Raw genomic sequence first — 17,135 nt, 5'->3', positions numbered from 1 at the left:
CCCGGTTTTTTTTAGAAGGGGAGGGAAAGTATAAAATTTCGGAACTCTGCAAAGATATCCTGAGTATGAGCCTGACCTGACTATACAGGCTCTCCATGAACAATCAACTAGAACGAATCGGAACAGTGCCATGCATGGGTTCGCATCCTTTTGGCTGCGATTTCATCTATGTAGATTTGGCTCTCTGGATACACGGGTCTGACAGCATAATCACTTCGCAGGATGGAGCGCTCTCGTGGTTCAGTTGTGTCTAATTATATGAAATATCGGTATTCGAAACCTTTTTTTTTTTTCATTTACAACTCTTTGGTTTGAGCCGGTGTTCCAAATAACCTTCATCAAATAAAATCATTACGTATGTTTTTGATGATTTAAGTCTTTGACCCCAACCAATTGACCTAAAAATGCCATATTTTTGTGAGTCGTCTGCAAATAGTTAATTCCCGCCGCCATATAAAGTGCGATTTCAATGTAATTGGATTGACTGACAAGAATAATCACACAAGTACAGAATGATGGAAGGCCAGTGCATTGTAATGAAATTGGGCCCAATACAAGTCACAGTATTGATCACGGTTTCATCAAGTTTTATTGCGAGCGCGATGACGGATGTTGATGCCTTATCTGTCGGTGTAAGATTAGTTTAGAAGAAAGACATGGAAATTCGGCTCCTATTGCACGGGTAATCTTGTCAAGTCTCCATATCGTGTTATATACCATGATATCCCACAAAATACGGATTGATAGTAAATCGCATCTAAGTGGTTCTGACAATCTTTGATATGGTTAGACCCTACTTCATTTTCTACACGAACCTATCGGATTCGCGCTTTTTCATCTGATTTCCTGCATGAAAGGCATACTTAGTCTCTGTCACAAGTAATACTTTGACATTGGCGTTTCCCCAAGTGTGCATACGTATAGGGAACGGAATCAAGCAGAGACTATTTATTTAAACCAGGTTAACGTGTTAACCGTGGGAGTGGCGCGAATAGTTTATTTTTTACCAGAATTGATTGGAAGCTTCCATAGCCCCGAGACATATATCTCAGCAATTGTCAGTTTTTATTTAATAGTAGAAAAAATGTCCCTTATTTGAAACAATAATCGCCCAAATCAAGATTCAATAATAATTTTGTTGTCCCATTTACACACACGATCTGTGCACGACAAAGACATTCGAAATAATCTTTGTGCCCAGATGTTCAAATAATAGTTCTGGCCGAAAAGGAAAAAATGCACTAAAACTAAAAGTAACCTGGTTACATCTCGTTTATATAATTGTCCGAAGAATCAGTTAGGCCAAAAATCCAATATCCTAACCCTGTACCTAATCTTAAGCATAACCCTAATCCTCAGCCTAATGGTAACCTATAAACTAAGCCCTCAAGCTAAACCTAAGAACTTATCCTAAACCAAGCCCCAAACCGAACCGAACTGACCTATAACCTGACTTATATTTTGAACACAAATATTATATAACCAGGGGTGATTTAAAAATCTAAACTTTTTACTTTTAGTAACAAAGACAAGTAGGCCCCCAATATGAACGAAGTATGTGTTTTTGGAAAGGAAACGATTAAAGCTGAGACGATAACTAAAAAGATATTCAACTGTATCTTCGAAATTTGGAAAATAACTTGAGTCCCAAAAAATTGATTTTCCCTCCAAAACGTTCGAAATACCACATAGCTAGTTCTGCTTATATTTCCAAATCCTATATTATTGTTAGAATCTAGTCCACGATCTCGTTACTACTTTTTGTGCATATTTATGGATCCAAATTTGCCATAGTGTTATTTTATTTATTTGTTTACCAAGTTTTATGATATTTTCGTCATAAAACACATTTCTGGACTTAGTTTAAAAATGAGAAAGAAGTAACAAGAATTTTGCCACTGGATTAGAAATATGTAATTTTTATTATTATGAAATGTACGCGTGACCGTTTTTCAAACCTTTTTTGATAAAACGGGTATTTTTCCGCATTTTGAACATACAGTTGGATTCTTTTTATCATTTCCTTTCTAAAAATGTATACTTTTCAATACTGGTCATTGTTACATAAAAAGATAAAGTGAAAATAAGTCAAGCAATTTCCCGCCAAACGCAAGCCTGCATGTTAAAAACTACGTATAATCTTCGTGTCTTAGCTCAGTGGTAGAGCGCACGCTTTGCATGTGTGAGGCCCCGGGTTCAATCCCCGGCAGCTCCATAAATTTTGGTTGTTCGTAAAGGCAAAGCAATTGTGTATACACATGTGCTCTTATTTGGAATGAAAACTTTTAGTTAGTAAAAATGAATTTTTTGTTTCATTTCTTGTATAGGGCCCATGTTTCTACTAATAATTGTTGTTCCAGTGCCCTTCTTCTTCTTCTCCTCCTCCTAAAATCTACGTGTACATGTTCATATTATAGACTAACAAACAAAACAAATTGAAGTACTTTTGCATGTTTTTTGTATAATTCTCTGGTCCAAATATAAATATTGCGAATAGAAGCTCTTTTTATTGAAGACTTCATCATATTAAAAGGAATTAATAAAGAGAGGTGTTTTCTATTTTAATCGGATGCTGTTTATATCAGTAATGAAATCCCGATCATGCCATAGTTTTGCACCAATCTGACCTACAATTTCATAGAGATTTGATAACCTGTACACTTGACATTATACGGCCCAATATTCCCTTCGAATTTTTAATTTAAAAAAAAGTCAAAAACTAGATTTTCCCGCCAAAATGTTCCGACCACAATAACTATAGCTAAGCTTATATTTCCAAATTATATATTGTGTCCACAATCTAGTTAATATTTTTTTCATCAATATGTGCCGAAATAGGTCAAAATGTGTATTTTTGTTAATTTTTACCAAGTTTTATGACATTTTTGTGGCCATAAAGCAAATTTCTGTACCTAATTTTAAACAATTGAGAATGTAGTTACAAGAATTTTGTCTCATTAAAAATATCTAATTTTTATTATTTTGAATCCTTAGTGTAGTTCACAATTTTTAGCTGAAAAAACTCCTTGATAAATCTTTTTTTCAAGGGTATTTTTCCCCAATTTGAAAGAAACAGTTGAATTCCATTTATCATTCCCTTTCTAAAAATATATCTCTTTAAATACTTGTCTTTGTTACTTTAAAAGATATAATAACAAAAATAAAGTCACAAAATTTCCCGCCAAACGCAAGCCTGCATGCATTCTTTTATTTACATTCACCCAAACATAAGGTGCAGTCAAAACATAAAGAAACAATGCACAAAGTAAGCAAGAACTAAAGCTACGAAAGCTACACGGGTGTGCTAACATCACGTAAAAAAAATCTCTGCGTCGTCACAGTTGGGGCTGTAGCTCAGTGGTAGAGCGCACGCTTTGCATGTGTGAGGCCCCGGGTTCAATCACCGGCAGCTCCATGATTTTTTGGTTGTCATCGTTGTTTAGAAAAGCAATTATACATATTCTCTTATTTGAAATGAAGACTTTTTAATTAATTATCCTTTTTTTGTTGTAAAAAATTAGGACCTGTGTTTCTAAATCTCGTCACTATTGTTCAACTTTCCTTTTCCTTCTTCTTCCCCATTCTTAAGGTTGGTCTGAACCCTGGAATTATGGAAAATTTCGGGCCTCATAACTGCTAAATTGTTGGTGTAAAGTATATAAAAGTATACATATTTAGAATGGCAAAGACTTGATAAGTTCATCTGTGAGGTCAAATTTGGGCCAAAATGCTCATTTTTGGCCCAAAATCCCAAAAACCGGTTTTTTGGCCCACTTTTTTTTGTGCCTGCATGCATTCTTTATTTACATTCACCAAACATATTGGTGCAGTCAAAACATAAAGAAACAATGCACAAGAACTAAGCTACAAAAGCTACACGACTGTGCTAACACAACGTAAAACCTCTATGTCGACACAGTTGGGGCTGTAGCTCAGTGGTAGAGCGCACGCTTTGCATGTGTGAGGCCCCGGGTTCAATCCCCGGCAGCTCCATAAACTTTTGGTTGTATCGTTGTTTAGAAAAGCAATTATGCACATTCTCTTATTTGAAATGAAGACTTTTAAATTAATTATCCTTTTTTCTTCTTTTTTCCCTTGCAGGGCCTGTGTTTCTAAATATCGTCACTACTTTTTCAACTTCCCCTTTCTTTCTTCTTCCCCATTCTTAATTCATTGTACATCTATACTTATCATGCTTATCATGTTCATTGTAGCCTAAGAAAGAAACCAAATTGGCATACTTTTTCATAATTCTCTAATCCAAATATAATTTGCGATTTTTTATCTAATGAGATTGTACATATCAGTAGACATCGCAATTTAAATTGCCATGATCATGATGATTGCGTAACTATTTTTGTAAGGGTGCACTTATTTGGCGGGAAATTGTTTGACTTTATTTTCACTGTATCTTTTAAAGTAACAAAGACAAGTATATGAACGTACATCTTTGAAAAGGAAATTATTAAAGGAATTCAACATTATCTTCGAAATTTGAGAAACTCATTTTTGATTTTTAAAAAGTCCAAAAACTAGATTTTCCGGCCAAAATGTTCGGACCATAATAGCTAGCTCCACTTATATTTCCAAATCCCATATTGCGGTTAGAGTCCACAATGTAGTTATTTATAACAATATAGTCCCAAAATAGGTCAAAATATGCATTGTTATTATTCTTTTACTAAGTTTTATGACATTTTGGGCCTTAAAACAAATTTCTGGACATATTATTAAAACAATTGAGAAAGTAGTAACAAGAATTTTGTCTCGGGATTAAAAAAAATATGTATTTTTATTATTTTGAATCCTATAACATGCCTAAGAATGGTCAAAATTTTTAGTTGAAAATATTCCTTAATTACCGGTAACCTTTAAAAAAAAGCGGTATTTTTCCCAATTTTGAAGATACAGTTGAATTCCTTGTATCATTCCCTTTCCAAAAATTTATAACTTTAAATACTTATCTTTGTTACTTTAAAAGATATAGTAAAAAATAAAGTCACACAATTTCCCGCCAAACGGAAGCCTGCATGTTAACACTACGTATAATCAGAAATTGCGCAACGTTGGGGCTGTAGCTCAGTGGTAGAGCGCACGCTTTGCATGTGTGAGGCCCCGGGTTCAATCCCCGGCAGCTCCATAAACTTTTGGTTGTATCGTTGTTTAGAAAAGCAATTATGCACATTCTCTTATTTGAAATGAAGACTTTTAAATTAATTATCCTTTTTTTCTTTTTTTTTCCCTTGCAGGGCCTGTGTTTCTAAATATCGTCACTACTTTTTCAACTTCCCTTTTCTTTCTTCTTCCCCATTCTTAATTCATTGTACATCTATACTTATCATGCTTATCATGTTCATTGTAGCCTAAGAAAGAAACCTAATTGGCATACTTTTTCATAATTCTCTAATCCAAATATAATTTGCGATTTTTTATCTAATGAGATTGTACATATCAGTAGACATCGCAATTTAAATTGCCATGATCATGATGATTGCTTAACTATTTTTGTAAGGGTGCACTTATTTGGCGGGAAATTGTTTGACTTTATTTTCACCGTATCTTTTAAAGTAACAAAGACAAGTATATGAACGTACATCTTTGAAAAGGAACTTATTAAAGGAATTCAACATTATCTTCGAAATTTGAGAAACTCATTTTTGATTTTTAAAAGTCCAAAAACTAGATTTTCCGGCCAAAATGTTCGGACCATAATAGCTAGCTCCACTTATATTTCCAAATCCCATATTGCGGTTAGAGTCCACAATGTAGTTATTTATAACAATATAGTCCCAAAATAGGTCAAAATATGCATTGTTATTATTCTTTTACTAAGTTTTATGACATTTTGGGCCTTAAAACAAATTTCTGGACATATTTTTAAAACAATTGAGAAAGTATTAACAAGAATTTTGTCTCGGGATTAAAAAAAATATGTATTTTTATTATTTTGAATCCTATAACATGCCTAAGAATGGTCAAAATTTTTAGTTGAAAATATTCCTTAATTACCGGTAACCTTTAAAAAAAAGCGGTATTTTTCTCCCAATTTTGAAGATACAGTTGAATTCCTTGTATCATTCCCTTTCCAAAAATGTATAACTTTAAATACTTATCTTTGTTACTTTAAAAGATATAGTAAAAAATAAAGTCACACAATTTCCCGCCAAACGGAAGCCTGCATGTTAACACTACGTATAATCAGTAATTGCGCAACGTTGGGGCTGTAGCTCAGTGGTAGAGCGCACGCTTTGCATGTGTGAGGCCCCGGGTTCAATCCCCGGCAGCTCCATAAATTTTTGGTTGTATCGTTGTTTAGAAAAGCAATTATATTCACGTCCTCTTATTTGGCATAAAGACTTTTGAATTAATTTTCCTTTTTTTCTGGTAGGGCATGTGTTTCGAAATCTCACCATTATTGTTCCACCTCCCTCTTCCTCCTTCTTCCCTATTCTCCATTCATTGTACATCTCTGCTTATCATGTTCATATTGGAGACTAACAAACAAACAAAATTGGCATATTTTCCTAATTCTCTAATTCAAAATATAAATATTTAATTTAAAACTGCTAATTCCAGATAAATACACCACTATTTTTTGTAATTAAAAAATTATTATCTTTTTTTTTTTTTTGCCAAATGAAACTTATAGCTAAATCCTAATCCTCTAGTTAGTTCTAACTGGCAAGAAAGTTCGATTTAAATCATTTAAAGTACTACACCCCTCGATAAATTTGTGTCTATTTTTGCTTTTTTCTCAAAAACTAATAACACAGTGGTAACAAAACTTATGTATATTATTATAGGGGCAAGGAATCCAATTATTACACTGGAATTTCAGTGACCCAAGCTAAGCGGTTCGTTATTTATGATAAGAAATAAGGTACCGCTAGGATGTACCTCATTTCCGACCATATATACTGAACCGCTTGGGCCTTGAGTCACTGAAATTCCGGTGTAGTAATTTGGTTCCTTGCCCCAATAATATACACAACTTTTGTTACCAGTGTGTTATTATTTTTTGAGAAAAATGCAAAAATAGTCACAAATTTACCACAGGGGTGTAGTACCCCTTAAACATTGTTAAACTGGTATTGATATTTTTAGGGGCCTAACTTTCGATCACATACAAAGCATTATTATCTGTTATTTTTGGGGCGCCCTCTACGGAGGCGTCCCACAATATTGGCATGTACTTGTGAGTAGCTTCTAATTTCAGTCTTACTAGATTTACTCCGCAATTGTTGTGCTATTTTGCTAAAATTATGCCCTTGCTCAGAAATAAATCCACAATATGCTTGGATTTTATTTTATTATTGTTTTCTGTTATGCACAGGATAAAATGGTGTGCGTATATTCTTTGTTTAAAAGACAAAATTAATGGATTTGTAAAAACACCAAATAAATCGAGACCTTTGACCTTTGTAACCACTTTGACCTTTGTAACCAGTTTACCGCCTCTTAGAACCCGATAGACGGTGACCAACACTTTGGATTACAATAGCCTAATCTGAATGGCATAGTCCAATAAGCTCAAATAAACAATCATAGTGCAAAATTTGACCTAACTTGCAGAGTATGAGTTTTTTGTACCCAAAGTTTCAAAGTCAGGCATCTTATCAAGATCAAGATAGTGATAGTGACATAACAATTAACACGCTTATCTTACCAAGGTCTTATCTATCTGCATGGGGTAATTGGAAATTATGGTGTAGCCTATTTGTTTTAAGGATGAAACAACTGGCTCCTTTTGCATGGAAATTAGAACAAATTACTATACAAGCTGTATCAAAAAGTTTGGTACCCAGCAGTTTTGATAGTAATTGAAAAGCCTGGTTCTTCCAAATGCAATATCGGGTCCCCTTAAAATGATAAAATGATCAGACCATAAATCTTTTGTGACTGTTTATGACATTAATCAACAAATTATGCGGATCCTAGATGTGTCGAGGATGTTATGTTTATGAACAAAACGTTACGTTTGTATTGTCAACATTGTTAATCATTGCTACGTGTATGTTAACAAATGAAAGTTCTGTAATTATTTTAATTCTTCAATGCTAAGTTAGTAAGTATTCTTTTGGATATCATCAAATTGTAAATCTCTAGTCAGATTTTCAGTGTGTTAACAACTATGTATCAAAGATGTTACGTTCATGTACAAAACATTAACGTTCTTATCTTGTAAACATTGTATACCCATATAGCTACTTTTGAAGAATGAATGTTCTGTAATTGTCTTTTATCCTTCATCTCTATTAGATTTTCAGTGTATTAGCAAGTAGATGATGTATATGTATCACAGACGTTATGATGTATATGTATCACAGACGTTATACATTCATAAAAACTTTTCTTTTGGTCAACATAGGGGTAGATCCTCTTCTATACTATCCATCATATACCCCCTGCATAACGAAATTCAACAATATTCAATATCCAAAGCAATATCATCACTACAATATGCCCCAAAATTGAACTCCCCACCCCACATAATCGCAAATTGACACGACAGCTTCATTCCAATTCAATTTATTTCATCCAAAACGGTCCTGTGATACACCTTCCCCAATCAAACACATTTGTCTTGCATTTGATCATCTTCTACTCTTCCCTAGAAAAAATCATTATGATACCAAATCCCCGGGACCAAATCTAAACACCATGCCATGGAATTCACCATATCACGTCCAAGCTCACATAATTTGGGCGCCCCATTCCTTTTTTAAAGGAATTTTTATTGAGAATATAGTTGCCACGGTCAAAAATAGATTTTCTTTATACTTTCATATTTGATGGACCTTGACCTCAAACTAACACACATGGGATAAATTTCGGAAAAATATCCCCGTTGCCATGGTAACAGGCAAATTTCAATTTTAGGCCTATTTTCACAATTTTGCATTATTCAGCAGTCAAATTGTCAAGTTTTGAAGCCAGTGTTACTAATATACGCAATATAAATATGATTTTTTCTTTATAAGGTATGAATAGGTCAAACCTTAGATGCTGCAATGAAAGTATAAAAATAATCACCAGATGTCAGGGTGGGTTATACCATTTATTTGAAATAGGGTGTTTTTCAATTTTTCAAAGTATGAAAATATACCAACTTTGTATAGCTCATAAACCATATGGTAGTGTTCCGATTTCAACATCGACCACAGCATGTTGAGATGATACATTGGTCTTATGAAAAAATTACATTTGAGCTTGGGGAAAACACATCTGTATATACAGTGTTGCCAGACATTTTCCTATTTTTCGAAATTCAACACAAATCTCACCTTAAGTTAAATGATGTGAAAATGAAACATCATCCTTTCAAGGAACATTTATTACAAAGAGAGTTTTTATTCATATCAAATTTGATCAGTTATAATGGTCAGTGTTGTTCTAAACCACATGGGTGTTGCCATAATTGGGGTTTAATTGTGATTTGTGGATATTTTCAACTTTTTACAAGTCATAAAAATACCAAAATGCATTTCTATAATAAAGAAAGAAACATCGACCTCGTCATGTTGAGATGATATATTGGCCTTATGAAAAAGGTATTTTGATCTGGGGGCGGGGTAAGACATCAGTTTATACAGTGTTGCCAGATAAACCACATGGGTGTTGCCATAATTGGGGTTTAATTGTGAGGTGTGGATATTTTCAACTTTTTACAAGTCATAAAAATACCAAATTGCATTTCTATAATAAAGAAAGAAACATCGACCTCGTCATGTTGAGATGATACATTGGCCTTATGAAAAAGTTATTTTGATCTGGGGGTAAAACATCAGTTTATACAGTGTTGCCAGATATTTTCCTATTTTTCAAAATTCAACACAAGTCGCGCCCTAAGTTAAAAGATATGAAAATGAAACTTCGCCTTCATACGGAACATATCTTTTTAGAAAGAAAGTTAATTTCATATTCAATTTGATCATCTGGGATGGTCAGTGTTATTTCTAAGCCATATGGGTGTTGCCATAGCTGGCGTTTAATATGACAATTTAGATATTTCCAGCTTTTTACAAGTCTTAAAAATAGTACACATCCTTAAAATTATTGTGGAATGAACGCAATATTAAGAACACTTAGTATGTGAATTTAAATTTTAAATTTGAGTTCGGAAAATATTTCCTTCTATACAGTATTGCCAGTTATATTCAAAATTCAACGTATGTCTCACTTTAGGATTTATATTGTTTAAATCGCTGCCATGAATAAACCACATGGATGATGCCACTATAAATGGAGTTAATAGTGAAATGTGGATACATTTTCAATTTTAAAATGACACCTTATTAAAGTTACAGCTATAGTATTCCAATTTTTCACAAAAACACCCAAAAAGCACACAAATTTGTCCTAATTTGGCGCTTTTATGGGCACTTTTGCCTTAATGCACCCAATTTGGTGTATTGTCTCCACTGCAAACCCACCAATCGACATACCAAAATTGCTAAGGTACCCCAAAACCGTGGCACATCCCCGTATAGGCTACCTTTAACCAGGGAGAACCCCCTCCGGGGTCATGTCATAGGTATACTGTGCCCAGTAGTCCTCTTTTTCTACTTGAAACGGATATTTCCTCAGACAACTTTTATCAACATTTGATGATTTTTTATTTTGCTTTAACCCTGCAAGTATCTGGAAAAGTGTTCATATAAATCTCCTTCAGTCTTGAAAGCTTGATTTTAGTTGCTTCCTTTTTACAAGCTCATACAAATTCATGTCATCAATGAGCAGGGGATGCTTGAATGACAGAGAATTAGCAATAATATCATGCCAGATTTCAATGGTCATTTCTTCTTAATACTTTCGACTCTCCTGCGAGCTCCTCTCGGGAAAGGTAACTGGACATTAATTTGTCTGGCTGTGAAAAGGTTCTGTGCGTTATTGTCTTTGACTATTCTCATATCTTTCGAGACATTTGCTGGATCTATATAGTTTTTTGCCCATTTCTTCCCCATATCTTTTTGCAAGTATAGTTGGGATGTGTGCTTTAATAATATGGGGTAGGCGTAATTTAAACATGATCTTACTCTTATATGCATCTTTTTGCAATGTAACAATCTTATGTTATTTTAATTTATTTTAGCCTAGCTAGTATGTGTATATTGGTAAAAACATTATGGCTTTTATGTATATTTTAAAGTATACATGTTTGATGTTTTCTGTGTTGTATTTTAAGGGATTGGTCACCCACCTTTGCACAGTATTTTTGTCGGACCTGAGAGCACATCAGACATACCAAATTGCATTTTGAATACGAGGAATGTATTTCGATACAATAAAAATTTTAGGGTAAATTATGCATATTGAATTTTTAATCTAATGATGTGTACTTAAAGTGTATGTAGCTGGGATGAAAAGCCGACCACTAATCAATTAATTAATGTTAATTGAAAAATGTGACCTTTCATAGTGAAGATATAGATTTTCAGTCCCCAAAAGACCTTAGGAGTTTTGGTTAAAAAATCTATATCTTCAATACGAAAGGTCAAATTTTCATATGGACGGCTTTTCATTCCAGCTACATACACTTTAAGTACATATCACTAGATTTATACAATTTACTTTTGAGATCTGTTAAATTTCAAAAATATCAATTTTTAATCATTTGCCATAAAATTTGTATTATATCGCAAATTTCAATATATGTCTGATGTGCTCTCAGGTCCACAAAAATATGTGAAAACGTCGCTATTTGAACCCTTATGACTTATAAAAATATCAACATCTCACTATTAAACCCTAATTATGGCAACACCCATGTGGTTTGGAACAACACTGACCATTTATACAACTGATCAAATTTAATATGAAAGTAAATTTCATTTTAATAAACTTTCCTTGTGAAGGTGAAGTTTCATTTTCGCATTTAAGGTGAGACTTGTGTTTAATTTCGAAAAAATAGGAAAATATCTGGCAACACTGTATAAACATATGTTTTCCCCAAGCTTAAGTGTAAATTTTTCATAAGACCAAATATGTATCATTTCAACATGGTGAAGTTGATGTTTCACTTCCACATATTTTTTTAGGAATGCATACCATGGTATTTTGGTATTTTTAAAACTTGTAAAAGTTCAAAATAACCACATCTCGCTATTTAACCCTAATTATGGCAACACCCATGTGGTTTGGAATAACACTGACCATTTATACAACTGATCAAATTTAATATGAAAGTACATTTCTTTCTAATAAACTTTCATTTTCAACCTAAGGTGAAACTAGTGCTGAATTTTGAAAAAATAGGAAAATATCTGGCAACACTGTATAAACAGATGTTTTTCCCCAAGCTCAAATGTAAATTTTTCATAAGACCGATGTATCATCTCAACATGATAAGGTCGATGTTTCATTTTCACATCTTTATTTTAGGAATGCATGCCATTGTATTTTGGCATTTTTTTTTTTTTTTTAAAATAGATGAAAAAGCTGAAAAAAAGCTGAAAAAAAGCTCAACATACGTTGAATTTTGAATTATGAGATAATATCTGGCAATATTTTCCGAACTCAAATTTAAAATTCAAATTCACATACTAAGTGTTCTTAGGTTAATTTTTAACCTTAATATTGCATTCATTCCACAATAATTTTAAAGGTGTGTACTATTTTTAAGACTTGTAAAAGCTGGAAATATCTAAATATTGTCATATTAAACGCCAGCTATGGCAACACCCATATGGCTTAGAATAGCACTGACCATCCCAGATGATCAAATTGAATATGAAATTAACTTTCTTTCTAAAAGATATGTTCCATATGAAGGTGAAGTTTCATTTTCATATCTTTTAACTTACGGCGAGACTTGTGTTGAATTTTGAAAAAATAAGAAAATATCTGGCAACACTGTATAAACTGATGTTTTACTCCCCCGATCAAAATAACTTTTTCATAAGGCCAATGTATCATCTCAACATGACGAGGTCGATGTTTCTTTCTTTATTATAGAAATGCATTTTAGTATTTTTATAACTTTTAAAAAGTTGAAAATATCCACAAATCTCAATAAAACCCCAATTCTGGCAACACCCATGTGGTTTAGAACAACACTGACCATTATAACTGATCAAATTTGATATGAATAAAAACTCTCTTTCTAATAAATGTTCCTTGAAATGATGATGTTTCATTTTCACATCATTTAACTTAAGGTGAGATTTGTGTTGAATTTCGAAAAATAGGAAAATGTCTGGCAACACTGTATATACAGATGTGTTTTTCCCAAGCTCAAATGTAACTTTTTCATAAGACCAATGTATCATCTCAACATGCTGTGGTCGATGTTGAAATCGGAGCACTACCATATGGTTTATGAGCTATACAAAGTTGGTATATTTTCATACTTTGAAAAATTGAAAAACACCCTATTTCAAATAAATGGTATAACCCACCCTGACATCTGGTGATTATTTTTATACTTTCAATGCGGCATCTAAGGTGTGACCTGTTCATACCTTATAAAGAAAACAGTATATATATATTGTGTATATTTGTAACACTGGCTTCAAAACTTGACAAATTGACTGCTGAAAAATGCAAAAATTGTGAAAATAGGCCTAAAATGAAAATTTGGCTGTTACCATGGCAACGGGGATATTTTCCCAAATTTATTTCATGTGTGTTTGTTTCAGGTCAAGGTGCATCAAATATGAAAGTTTAAAGGAAATCCATTTTTTGACCGTGGCAAACATTTTTAAAAAATTCTCCAAAATAACAGATAAAGATACCAAAGTAATAGAATATGATTTTTTATTTATTTTTGTATTATTTAGTAGACATCATAATTTAAATTGTTAATCTATTTTTAAGGATACGATACATGATTTACCGACAAGTGACTCATTTCGGAATGCGATCATGAATTTTGAAGAAAAATAAAGTTTCCACAGGCTTCGTTGGGATTCGAACCAGCGATTCGGAACTTCCTTTGAAATTGTTTGACTTTATTTTCGCTATACCTTTTAAAGTTATAAACACAAGTAAACGAACGTACATTTAAATTTAAAAAAGAGAAAGTAGTAACAGGTATTGAAATGTGAGTGTGAAGGTTCAAAATTTAGGGTTGAAAGTTTCAAAAAGGGGATATTTTTCCCGAATGTGACGATACAGTTGTTGGATTCCTTTTATCATTTCCTTTCCATAAATATATACTTTTATATGTAAAAGATATAGAAAAAATAGCAAAAATAAAAGATTTATGATATTTTTGACCATATGAGAAATTTGAAGAAAGTAATAACAACAATTTTGTCTCTAGATTGAAAATATGTAATTTGTATTATTTTGAAATGTCGGGTTGAAATGTCCCGTAAAATCTCTATGTCCATGATGTCGGTGCAGTTGGGGCTGTAGCTCAGTGGTAGAGCGCACGCTTTGCATGTGTGAGGCCCCGGGTTCAATCCCCGGCAGCTCCATAAAATTTTGGTTGTCATCGTTGTTTAGAAAAGCAATTATGCACGTTCTCTTGGAATGAAGACTTTAAAATTAATTATCCTAACGATAATTAGCCTAACAAAGAAACCAAATTGGCATACTTTTTCCTAATTTTCTAATCCAAATATAATTTGCGATTTTTCTTTTGTGTTGTAAATTGTCATCATTCTTTTGTTTACGTGTAACACGGGTGATAGAATGCAGTTTAAAATACCCTTCAAGGCCGCATCATTTCACATTTTAGGTGAGATAGCTGGGTCCCCGTCGCGGCTATGGTAGTAACAAGTAGTAACAAGAATTTTGTCTCTAGATTAGAAAAATATGTATTTTTTATTATTGTGAATCCTATAAGTATAAAATGCCTAAGAATGGTCAAAATTTTTAATTAACTTAAAAACAAAACAAAAACAACCGGTATTTTTCCCAATTTTGAAGAAACATTTAAATTCCTTGTATCATTCCCTTTCCAAAAATGTATAACTTTAAATACTTATCCTTGTTACTTTAAAAGATATACTGTAGTAAAAAATAAAGTCACACAATTTCCCGCCAAACGCAAGCCTGCATGTCAAACACTACGGATAATCAGTAATTGCGCAACGTTGGGGCTGTAGCTCAGTGGTAGAGCGCACGCTTTGCATGTGCTCCATAAATTTTTGGTTGTCATTGTTGTATAGAAAAAGTAATTAAATTCGCGTCCTCTTATTTGGCATAAAGACTTTTGAATTAATTTTCCTTTTTTTTCTGGTAAGGCTTGTGTTTCGAAATATCACCATCATTGTTCCACCTCCCTTTTCCTTCTTCCCTATTCTCCATTCATTGTACATCTCTGCTTATCATGTTCATATTGGAGACTATCAAACAAAATTGGCATACTATTTTTCCTAATTCTCTAATTCAAAATATAAATATTTTACTTAGTATTTAAAACTGCTAATTCCAGATAAATACACCACTATTTTTTGTAATTAAAAATTTATTATTTTGTTTTGCCAAATGAAACTTATAGCTAAATCCTAATCCTCTAGTTAGTTCTAACTGGCAAGAAAGTTCGATTTAAATAATTTAAACATTGTTAAACTGGTGTTGATATTTTTAGGGGCTACTTTCGATCACATACAAAGCATTATTAAGATACCAAAGTAATCGAATATGATTTTTTTTAAATTTTTTTATTATTTATTAGACATCAAAATTTAAATTGTTAATCTATTTTTAAGAGTGAACGCAGGGTCGCCGCATTTGGCGGGAAATTGTTTGACTTTATTTTCGCTATACCTTTTAAAGTTATAAACACAAGTAAACGAACGTACATTGAATTTTGTGATCTTTTTTTTTTATCCATAAAGAAATTTAAGGGCCTAATTTAAATTTAAAAAAAGAGAAAGTAGTAACATGTATTGAAATGTGAGTGTGAAGGTTCAAAATTTAGGGTTGAAAGTTTCAAAAAGGGGATATTTTTCCCGAATGTTGAAGATACAGTTGTTGGATTCCTTTTATCATTTCCTTTCCATATATACTTTTATATGTAAAAGATATAGCAAAAATAGCAAAAATAAAAGATTTATGATATTTTTGACCATATGAGAAATTTGAAGAAAGTAATAACAAAAATTTTGTCTCTAGATTGAAAATATGTAATTTGTATTATTTTGAAATGTCGGGTTAAGGTTGAAATGTCCCGTAAAAATCTCTATGTCGGTGCAGTTGGGGCTGTAGCTCAGTGGTAGAGCGCACGCTTTGCATGTGTGAGGCCCCGGGTTAAATCCCCGGCAGCTCCATAAAATGTTGGTTGTCATCGTTGTTTAGAAAAGCAATTATGCACGTTCTCGATCTCTTGGAATGAAGACTTTAAAATTACTAAGAAAGAAACCAAATTGGCATACTTTTTCCTAATTCTCTAATCCAAATATAATTTGCGATTTTTCTTTTGTGTTGTAAATTGTCATCATTCTTTTGTTTACGTGTAACACGGGTGATAGAATGCAGTTTAAAATACCCTTCAAGGCCGCATCATTTCACATTTTAGGTGAGATAGCTCAGCTGGGTCCCCGTCGCGGCTATGGTAGTAACAAGTAGTAACAAGAATTGTGTCTCTAGATTAGAAAAATATGTATTTTTTATTATTGTGAATCCTATAAGTATAAAATGTCAAAATTTGTAGTTGAAAAAATTCCATAATTAACTTAAAAACAAAACAAAAAAAACGGTATTTTTCCCAATTTTGAAGAAACATTTAAATTCCTTGTATCATTCCCTTTCCAAAAATGTATAACTTTAAATACTTATCCTTGGTACTTTAAAACATATAGTAAAAAATAAAGTCACACAATTTCCCGCCAAACGCAAGCCTGCATGTCAACACTACGGATAATCAGTAGTTGCACAACGTTGGGGTTGTAGCTCAGTGGTAGAGCGCACGCTTTGCATGTGTGAGGCCCCGGGTTCAATCCCCGGCAGCTCCATAAAATTTTGGTTGTCATTGTTGCATAGAAAAGTAATTATATTCACGTCCTCTTATTTGGCATAAAGACTTTTGAATTAATTTTCCTTTTTTTCTGGTAGGGCCTGTGTTTCGAAATTTCGTCATTGTTCCATTTCCCTTTTCCTTCTTCCCTATTCTCCATTCATTGCACATATCTCCTTATCATGTTCATATTGGAGACTAACAAACAAATCTAATTGGCATACTATTT

General features: G+C 32.9%; 8 non-coding genes across 8 annotated transcripts; all 8 read left to right on the top strand.

Annotated features, from left to right (window-relative positions):
* Positions 1-2,146: 2,146 nt before the first annotated feature.
* On the top strand, positions 2,147-2,215 carry Trnaa-ugc (transfer RNA alanine (anticodon UGC)). Its single transcript has one exon. It is a non-coding gene; the product is annotated as a tRNA-Ala (tRNA).
* A 1,128-nt stretch (positions 2,216-3,343) lies between these two features.
* Trnaa-ugc (transfer RNA alanine (anticodon UGC)) lies at positions 3,344-3,415 on the top strand. The gene has a single exon. It is a non-coding gene; the product is annotated as a tRNA-Ala (tRNA).
* Positions 3,416-3,921: 506 nt separating this feature from the next.
* Trnaa-ugc (transfer RNA alanine (anticodon UGC)) lies at positions 3,922-3,993 on the top strand. Its single transcript has one exon. It is a non-coding gene; the product is annotated as a tRNA-Ala (tRNA).
* A 1,075-nt stretch (positions 3,994-5,068) lies between these two features.
* On the top strand, positions 5,069-5,140 carry Trnaa-ugc (transfer RNA alanine (anticodon UGC)). Its single transcript has one exon. It is a non-coding gene; the product is annotated as a tRNA-Ala (tRNA).
* A 1,077-nt stretch (positions 5,141-6,217) lies between these two features.
* Trnaa-ugc (transfer RNA alanine (anticodon UGC)) lies at positions 6,218-6,289 on the top strand. The gene has a single exon. It is a non-coding gene; the product is annotated as a tRNA-Ala (tRNA).
* Positions 6,290-14,348: 8,059 nt separating this feature from the next.
* Trnaa-ugc (transfer RNA alanine (anticodon UGC)) lies at positions 14,349-14,420 on the top strand. Its single transcript has one exon. It is a non-coding gene; the product is annotated as a tRNA-Ala (tRNA).
* A 1,728-nt stretch (positions 14,421-16,148) lies between these two features.
* On the top strand, positions 16,149-16,220 carry Trnaa-ugc (transfer RNA alanine (anticodon UGC)). The gene has a single exon. It is a non-coding gene; the product is annotated as a tRNA-Ala (tRNA).
* Positions 16,221-16,832: 612 nt separating this feature from the next.
* Trnaa-ugc (transfer RNA alanine (anticodon UGC)) lies at positions 16,833-16,904 on the top strand. Its single transcript has one exon. It is a non-coding gene; the product is annotated as a tRNA-Ala (tRNA).
* Positions 16,905-17,135: the final 231 nt, after the last annotated feature.

This window comes from Amphiura filiformis, chromosome 1 (assembly GCF_039555335.1).
Source record: "Amphiura filiformis chromosome 1, Afil_fr2py, whole genome shotgun sequence".
In the NCBI taxonomy this organism is placed as follows: domain Eukaryota; kingdom Metazoa; phylum Echinodermata; class Ophiuroidea; order Amphilepidida; family Amphiuridae; genus Amphiura; species Amphiura filiformis.
This window is presented reverse-complemented; position numbering and strand designations above follow the sequence as displayed.